The 10,000-nt window shown below is 44.6% G+C and overlaps 1 pseudogene; it reads left to right on the forward strand.

The window, feature by feature from the left end:
* Positions 1 to 10,000, forward strand: part of LOC111949815 (unconventional myosin-VIIa-like) — a 48,448-nt pseudogene that overhangs the window by 13,584 nt on the left and 24,864 nt on the right.

Genomic DNA, 10,000 nt, shown 5'->3' on the forward strand with positions numbered 1-10,000 from the left:
ACGGAGGGAGGAGGGACAGAGGGGAGAGGAGGAGGAGGGAGAGAGGGAAAGAGGGAGAGAAGAGAGAGGTAGGGCAGGGAGGGAGGGTGAGAGAGAAGAGAAGGAAAGAGAGAGAGCTAACAGTTTTACTGAATAACATGACAGTAAGCCACCTTTCCTAGTGGCCACACTGGTGGAAACACAACCTGGACTGTTGGCGCCATTGGTTGATGGTGTGAAAGAAGTGTGTTTTCTGACTTAACGTGCTGTTTGTGCTGTGTGTGTGTGTGTGTGTGTGTGTGTGTGTGTGGTGTGGTGTGTGCATGTGTGTGTGTGGTGTGTGTGTGTGTGTGTGTGTGTGTGTGTGTGTGTGTGTGTGTGGTGTGTGTGTGCGCACCCGCCTTGCTTGCTATCGTGTGTGTCAGGGGTGTGGGTTCTATGTTAGTGAATTTAACCTGATGAACTGTTGTGACCAGGTAGGACTCTATCACTTTAGAGGAGAAACAGTCTCCACTCCCCTCATGTATTAGAGCAGGCACTGACGATACGGGGACGCCTTCGTCATGGCTAACACACACCACACACACACTGATTAAACATGCTCTCTGTTGTTGACCACTGTTTTTCAAAACACTCTCTAGGCATTCATTGTATTAGTTGTTGTGTGTCCTGTGTGTTAGCCGCGGATCTACGTGGTCAGGTGCACTGTTGTTGGAAGTGTCAGAGAGATCAATGCAGCGATCTACAAGGCCTCCGTCCCACGAGGGCCCAAAGCCCTTCAGACGCTCCATAGGACACTTAGACATCTTTGGCCTTCGAAAACTGTCACCATCATACAGCACACAACACACACACACCCACACACACACACACACACACACACACACACACACACACACACACATACACACACACACACACACACACACACACACACCACACACACACAACACACACACACACACACACACACACACACAACACACCACCCACACACACACCACACCACACACACACACACCACACCACACACACACCTCACACCACTCACACGCACAGTCTAGGGACATCTTTGCCTCGAAACTTCACCATTCAACAGGCACCAACACACACACACACACCACCACACACACACACACACACACACACACACACACAACACACACACTCACGACCTGTCTACCAGCAACCTTGGGGACACACAATTCAGTCCCTTTCAAAATTCCTATTTTCCTAACCCTAAACCTAACCCTAACCTGTACTCTTACCGCTAACCTTAACCATAACTCTAACCCTAACCTAACCAAAAACCTAACCTTTAACCCTAAACCTAAAACCTCTAGCTCCTAACCCTAAACTAACCCGTAGCTCCTAACCCTAAACCTTAATTCTAACCCGACACTATTCTAACCTTAACCCTAAACACCCTAGAAATAGCATTTGACCTTGTGGGGACCAACCAAAAGGTCCCCAGTTGCGCTCCATTTTTGTTTGTTTTATGGTTCTTGTGGGACTTCTGGTTCTCACGGAGAAATAGTTACACACACACCCCCCCCCATGCTCTGCGTTCATGTGTGTGTATGTGTGTTCCCCATAACAGTTTTGAGCAGCTGGTGCATTAACTTTGCCAACAGGAACCTGCAGCCAGTTCTTTGTGAGGCATTGTGTTCAAACTGGAGCAGGAGGAGTTACAACCTGGAAACACATCAGGACTGGCAACCAGATCGAGTTCACAAGACAACCAGGACGCCCTGGACATGATCGCTATCAAACCCCATGAACATCATCCAGCCTCATAGACGAGGACGAGCAAGTTCCAGGGTAATTGATGACAGTATAACCCCCAGGTAGAGGAGAGCGTGAGAGGGAGGATAGGGGTGGGGGCGAGAGGGATGAGAAGGACATGATCGTTCAACCCATGATCATCATCAGCCTTCATAAATGAGGAGAGCAATTTCCCCAATGTAACTACCCTTATAATAGATAACAGTACACATACAGATGGTATGATCTTAATTTGAGGGCTTCTAAGTTTGTAATTTCCACTCTTGACATTTCAGACTTGATTTTTCCCTTACAAAAATGTATCAACCCTTAAAATTATAATCCACATAATATTCCACATTTCCTGGCAGCAGGATTATTTTCTGCTGTAGCAAAACTGCTAAAATATATGATTTCGTACATCTGTAGTTTTCCTACGTAGGAAGAGGAGGAGCGAGGGAGAAGAGAGGGTAAACAATATAGATGATACAGTATAATGTTACGTATAATTGTGGAGAGAATGAATGTGTAATCAATATTGTTAAACCTGCTCTATCCCTCTCACCTTCTCCTCTCTCTCCTGTTCCCACCTCCTCTCTCTTCTCTCTCTCTCTCTCTCTCTCTCTCTCTCTCTCTCTCTCTCTCTCTCTCTCTCTCTCTCTCTCTCTCTCTCTCTTTCCTCTCTCTCTTTCTCTCTCTCTCTCTGTCCCACCTCTCTCTCTCTTTCTCTTCTGTCTCTCTTTCCCACCTCGCTCTTCTGTTTCAGGGTAAGACACACTATGTTGAATAAGTTGAACTCTTCATACATAAATTGAACACCAACTACATCCCTCCTAAGAACACTTTTAGAGACCCAGTTTGGCATCCAGCCTTTTGCTGGGGTGCGTCTACTACGAAGGACACGAGGTATGACAACATTATGGCAAATATTATCATGTAACTGTGTCTGACTGATTATTACATACACATGATGACCAAATCAGGCAACTCTTGGAGGACAGTGGAAGTTTAATAAAATGCTTATTTAATGTTAAAACCAACAGTTTTCGCCCATTAGCCTTCATCAGGGGTGATGACACCCTCATTTGGAAAGTCACTGTAAAGGGTTCTCACAGGAATAATAGGAGGATAGGACACATAGACCCAATTTCCTTAAGAATAAACCAAATAGACTTATCAATAACCAATAGGCCACATCAATAATCAATACCACATCATAACCTATGATAACCAATAGGCTTATCAATAACCATTCAAACCAATAGCCTTATCAATAATAGGTTTTCTTGGAGAAGAACAGAGACACCCCTGCACGTGACATCATCCAGCGGGTTCACTCTTCCTCCAGGAACAAGTTCATCAAGGCAATCTTCCAGGCCGATGTTGCCTGGAATCAAACTCGTCACCCAAGCAACCCTTTGCCCTAGCAAACCACACCAGTCACTCGACCTACCCCTCCTCGCTAAACACTTTGATACATCCAAGATCACTCACTACCTGTTGGCTAGTTTGTCTGAGTGGTCATCATGAAAAGCGGTTCCAGACAGACGGCTGTCTGTTCTGGTTATCTTTATGATATCTGTGTCCCAAATGGCCACCCTATTAGAAGTAATGTACTAAATAGGAATATGGTGCCATTTGGATTAGTTGTCTCAGGGTTGTTTCTTGCATGGCCATGCTGCTTGCGCTCTTCTCCTCCCTCTTTTCGCCTTCAACTATTGTGGCAAGGGGGATGCTACATTACACTGTCTGCTCCTGTCTTTCCTCTGTCTGTCTGTTTGTATCTGCGTGTCTGTGTGTGTGTTGTGTATTCCTGTGTGTCGGGTGTATCACACGTGGGTCTGTTGTATCGCTGTTCTGGTGTGTGTGTTTGTAATCTGTGTTGTCTGCGTTTTTATCACACGTGTGTGCATGGCAAACTGTGTGACACACTGTTTCAAACACTCTCTAGCAGTATATTGTATATGTGTATTGTGTGTGTAGGGGATCTACGGTCGTCAGTTTGTGTGGATTGTAGAGAAGATCAATGCAGCGATCTACAAGCCTCCGTCCCACGAGCCCAAAGCCCTCAGACGCTCCATAGGACTACTAGACATCTTTGGCTTCGAAAACTTCACCATCAACAGGTACACACACGAACGCACGCATGCACGCACGCACGCACGAACGAACGAACAAATGGAATAGAGACACACACCTGAACACTGCAGTTTGTGTCGGTTTTCCTGCCCTGCGTTCATATAAGAAACATTCATGTGTTGAAAATCCAAAATTGTTTGCATATGTCAGGCTGGTGGGTGTAGCTGGTGTATAAAGTCAGGCGCAGGAGAGCAGAGATGAGTGAAACAACGCACTTTACTCGACAGCACAAAGTAAACAATTTACAAAGTGCAAAAAGAACGGTTGCCAGAAAGCATGGGTGATAAACAGCACCRGGTACAAACCAGCCGGAACATTCCGACCTGAACAAAGAACAATCACACACAAAGACATGGGGGAAACAGAGGGTTAAATACATGACCAGTAATTGGGAAATGAAAACCAGGTGTGTGTGAAAACGAGACAWAACAAATGGAAAATTACAAATGGATCGGCGATGGCTAGAAGACCGGTGACGTCGACCGCCGAACACCACCCGAACAAGGAGAGGCATCAACTTCGGCTGAAGTCGTGACAGCATAGTCAACTTACACACAGCTCTGACACACAAGCTTACCCCACCAGACATGCCACCAGGGGTCTTTTCACAGTCCCCAAATCCAGAACAAATTCAAGAAAGCGTACAGTATTATGTAGAGCCATTATTGGATGGAACTCTGTTCCATCTCATATTTCTCAAATAAAAGGCAAACCTGGTTTCAAAAAACAGATGAAGCAACACCTCACGGCACAACGCCTCTCCCCTATTTGACCTAGATAGTTTGTGTGTATGTATTGATATGTAGGCTACGTGTGCCTTTAAAAAAACAAAATTATTTAGTTCTGTCCTTAAGCTGTTCTTGTCTATTAATGTTCCGTATTATGTCATGTTTCATGTTTTGTGTGGAACCCAGGAAGAGTAGCTGCTGCTTTTGCAACAGCTAATGGGGATCCTAATAAAATACCAGAAATGTGTGTGTATGTGTCTCTCCCTATCAACAGTTTTGAGCAGCTGTGCATTAATTTTGCCAATGAGAACCTGCAGCAGTTCTTTGTGAGGCATGTGTTCAAGCTGGAGCAGGAGCAATACAACCTGGAACACATCAACTGGCAACACATCGAGTTCACAGACAACCAGGATGCCCTGGACATGATCGCTATCAAACCCATGAACATCATCAGCCTCATAGACGAGGAGAGCAAGTTCCCCAAGGTATTGATGATAGTATAACCTCGAGGTAGATGAGGATAGGGGGTGGGCGAGAGAGGGACGAGAAACATGATCGCTATCAAACCCTTGATCATCATAAACCTCATAGACGAGGAGAGCAATTTCCCAAATGTAACTGCATTATAGATAGATACGGTACATATACAGATGTAGGATCTTAATTTGATCACCCTGTTGCAGGAAACTTTCCTGAAATGTCAAATTTGTAGTGTATTTGAGTTTTAAAAAGACTTCTGAAGTTTTTAATTTCCACATAGAAATTTCAGACCTGATTTTCCCTTACGAAAAATGTATCAACAGCCCATTAATTATAATGCACATGGCCACCCGAGTGTCTCTGCTGGTGTTGCAGCCGGTCGCAACCAGGAGACCCATGGGGTGTCGTTCGGGTTAGGGGAGGGTTTGGCCGGCAGGGATGTCCTTSTCCCATCGCACACTAGCGAATCCTGTTGCGGGCCGGGCGCAGTGTATGCTGACACAGTCGCCAGGTGTACAGTGTTTCCTCCAACACATTGGTGCGGCTGGCTTCCGGGTTAAGTGGGCATTGTGTCAAGAAGCAGTGCGGCTTGGTTGGGTTGTGTTTCGGGAGGATGCGCGGCTCTCGACCTTTGCCTCTCCTGAGTCCGTACGGAAGTTGCAGCGATGAGACAAGACTGTAACTACCAATTGGATACCNCACACACACACACACACACACACACACACACACACACACACACACACACACACTCACGCACCTGTCTACAGCTAACCTTGTGGGGACACACAATTCAGTCCCTTTCAAAATCCTATTTTCCTAACCCTAAACCTAACCCTAACCTGTACTCTTACCCTAACCTTAACCATAACTCTAACCCTAACCTTAACCCAAAAACCTAACCTTAACCCTAAACCTAACTCTAGCTCCTAACCCTAAAACTAACCCTAGCTCCTAACCCTAAACCTAATTCTAACCCGAACACTAATTCTAACCTTAACCCTAAACACCCTAGAAATAGCATTTGACCTTGTGGGGACCAACAAAAGGTCCCCAGTTGGTCCAATTTTTGTTTGTTTACTGTTCTTGTGGGGACTTCTGGTCTCCACGAGAATAGTTACACACACACCTGCTCTGCGTTCATGTGTGTGTATGTGTGTCTCCCCATTAACAGTTTTGAGCAGCTGTGCATTAACTTTGCCAACGAGAACCTGCAGCAGTTCTTTGTGAGGCATGTGTTCAAACTGGAGCAGGAGGAGTACAACCTGGAACACATCAACTGGCAACACATCGAGTTCACAGACAACCAGGACGCCCTGGACATGATCGCTATCAAACCCATGAACATCATCAGCCTCATAGACGAGGAGAGCAAGTTCCCCAGGGTAATGATGACAGTATAACCCCAAGGTAGAGGAGAGGGGAGAGGAGGATAGGGGGTGGGGGCGAGAGGGATGAGAGACATGATCGTATCAACCCCATGATCATCATCAGCCTCATAAATGAGGAGAGCAATTTCCCCAATGTAACTACATTATAAATAGATACAGTACACATACAGATGTATGATCTTAATTTGAGGCTTCTAAAGTTTGTAATTTCCACTTTGAAATTTCAGACTTGATTTTCCCTTACAAAAAATGTATCAACCCTTAAAATTATAATCCACATAATAATTCACATTTCCTGTAGCAGCAGGATTATTTTCCTGCTGTAGCAAACTGGCTAAAATTATGATCGTACATCTGTAGTTTCCTAACGTAGAAGGAGGAGGAGCGAGGGAGAAGAGAGGTAACAATTATAGATGGATACAGTATAATGTACAGTATAATGTGGAGAGAATGAATGTGTAATCAAATATTTGTAAACCTGCTCTATCCCTCTCACCTTCTCTCTCTCTCTCTCTGTCCCACCTCCTCTCTCTCTCTCTCTCTCTCTCTCTCTCTCTCTCTCTCTCTCTCTCTCTCTCTCTCTCTCGTCTCTCTCTCTTCTCTCTCTCTTTCTCTCTCTCTCTCTGTCCCACCTCTCTCTCTCTTTCTCTTCTGTTCTCTGTCTCTCTTTCCCACCTCGCTCTCTGTTTCAGGGTACAGACACCACTATGTTGAATAAGTTGAACTCTCAACATAAATTGAACACCAACTACATCCCTCCTAAGAACACTTATGAGACCCAGTTTGGCATCCAGCACTTTGCTGGGGTGGTCTACTACGAGACACGAGGTAAGTGACAACATTATGGCAAAATGATTATCATGTACTGTCTGACTGATTATTACATACAACATGATGACCAAATTCAGCAACTCTTGGAGGACAGTGGAAGTTAATAAAATGCTTATTTAATGTTAAAACCAACATGTTTTCGCCCATAGCCTTCATCAGGGTTTTGTGATGACCACCCTCGATGGAAAAGTCACTGTAAAGGGTTCTTCACAGGAATAATAGAGGATAGGACACACTAGACCCAATTTCCTTAAGAATAACCAATAGACTTATCAATAACCAATAGCCACATCAATAATCAATAGCCACATCAATAACCATGAATAACCAATAGGCTTATCAATAACCATTCATAACCAATAGCCTTATCAATAATAGGTTTCTTGGAGAAGAACAGAGACACCCTGCACGGTGACATCATCCAGCTGGTTCACTCCTCCAGGAACAAGTTCATCAAGCAGATCTTCCAGGCCGATGTTGCCATGGTAATGCAACCTCCGTCACCCAAGCAACCCTTTGCCCTAGCAACCACACAGTCACTCGACCTACCCCTCCTCGCTACACTTTGATGACATCACAGATCACTCACTACCTGTTGGCTAGTTTCTCTGAGTGGTCATCATGAAGCGTTCCAGACAGACGGCTGTCTGTTCTGGTTATCTTATGATCTGTGTCCCAAATGGCACCCTATTAGAAGTAATGTACTAAATAGGGAATATGGTTCCATTTGGGATGTAGTTGTCTCAAGGGTTGTTTTCTCTGCATGGCATGCTGCTTGCGCTCTTCTCCTCCCTCTGTCGCTTCACTAATGTGTGGCAAGATGCTACATTACACTGTCTCTCCTGTCTTTCCTCTGTCTGTCTGTTTGTATCTGCGTGTCTGTGTGTGTGTTTGTATCTGTGTGTCGGTGTATCACACGTGGGTGTGTTTGTATCTGTGTGTCTGTGTGTGTGTTTGTATCTGTGTGTCTGCGTATCACACGTGTGTGCATGCACAGGTATGTATGTCTGCCTTAGTTTCTGGTTGGCTACTTGCTGGGTGATAATATGGGCCAACCTGACACTCCTCTGAGGGTAAAAGAAGAAAATAGGAGAGATAATATCCATCCCCTCCTCCCTCCCTCCTCTCCTCTCCTCCCTCCATCCGCTGGCTGTGAATAGCAGACATATCGTCCCTCATTCAGTGGAGCCCAGGTTGCATCTCTCTCTCTCTCTCTCTCTGTCCTTAAACTGGTGGCGATGTTTTGGTGACATCCCTTCCTGTCTACCTGCTGGTTCTCTCTCACCTCTGTAAAGATGTTGCTTTCCTGTCTAATTCAGGTTGTTCTGAGGGAAAAAGGGGGTTGTGCAACTCAATATTAGGAAGGTGTCCTTAATGTTTGTACACTCAGTGTATTTAGACATTGACTTTTAAAGAATAGCTTTGATATAACTGTTGTTGGCATTACTACAGTTCTAACCTTGACATCGTTTTTTTACAATGAGACGTGTAGAACATTTCAAACACTGTCAAAATATATCTGTCACAATATGAGCTACATTTAGTCTGGTTTCCTGTAGAGGGAATAAAAGGGAACTTAACAGAGGGGAAGTGATAATGGAAAAAGGAGAGTAAGAGAGAGAGGAAAAGTGATAGAATCCATTGTTACTAACCCGTGTGCGTGTGCGTGTGTGGTGCGTGTGGTGTGCGTGTGTGTGTGCGTGTGCGTGTGCGTGTGTGGTGCGTGTGCGTGTGTGTGTGTGTGTGNTATCAATAACCAAGAGCCTTATCAATAACCAATAACCAATAGTCTTATCAATAACCAAAAGCCTTATCCATTACCAATAACTAATAGCCCTAGCAATAACCGATAACCAAGAGCCCTATCAATAACCAAGAGCCMTATCAATAACCAATAACCAAGAACCTTATCAATAACCAATAACCATAGCCTTATCAATAACCAACAACGAATAGCCCTATCAATAACCAATAGCCCTATCAATAACCAATAACCAATAGCCCTATCAATAACCAATAACCAATAGCCCTATCAATAACCAATAACCAATAGCCCTATCAATAACCAATAACTAATAGCCTTATCAATAATAGGTTTCTTGGAGAAGAACAGAGACACCCTGCACGGTGACATCATCCAGCTGGTTCACTCCTCCAGGAACAAGTTCATCAAGCAGATCTTCCAGGCCGATGTTGCCATGGTAATGCACCCTCCGTCACCCAAGCAACCCTTCGCCCTAGCAACCACACAGTCACTCAACCCACCACTCCTCACTACACCTTGATGACATCACAGATCACTCATTACCTGTTGTCTAGTTTCTCTGCGTGGTCATCATGAAGCGTTCCAGACAGACAGCTATGTCTGTTCTGGTTGTCTCGTGGTTTGCATCCCAAATGCCACTCTATTCCCTTATAGTGCACATAGGGCTCTGGTCAGAAGTAAATATGGAATAGGGTTTTCTCTGCATGGCATGTTGCTTGCACTCTTCTCCTCCATCTGTCTCTTCAGTAATGTTTTATTTTTATTTCACCTTTATTTAACKAGGTAGGCAAGTTGAGAACAAGTTCTCATTTACAATTGCGATCTGACCAAGATAAAGCAAAGCAGTGTGACACATACAACAAGACAGAGTTACACATGGAGTAAAACAAACATACAGTCAATAATACAGTAGAAAAATAAGT

This window comes from Salvelinus sp. IW2-2015, linkage group LG22, assembly GCF_002910315.2.
Source record: "Salvelinus sp. IW2-2015 linkage group LG22, ASM291031v2, whole genome shotgun sequence".
Classification (NCBI taxonomy): Eukaryota; Metazoa; Chordata; class Actinopteri; order Salmoniformes; family Salmonidae; genus Salvelinus; species Salvelinus sp. IW2-2015.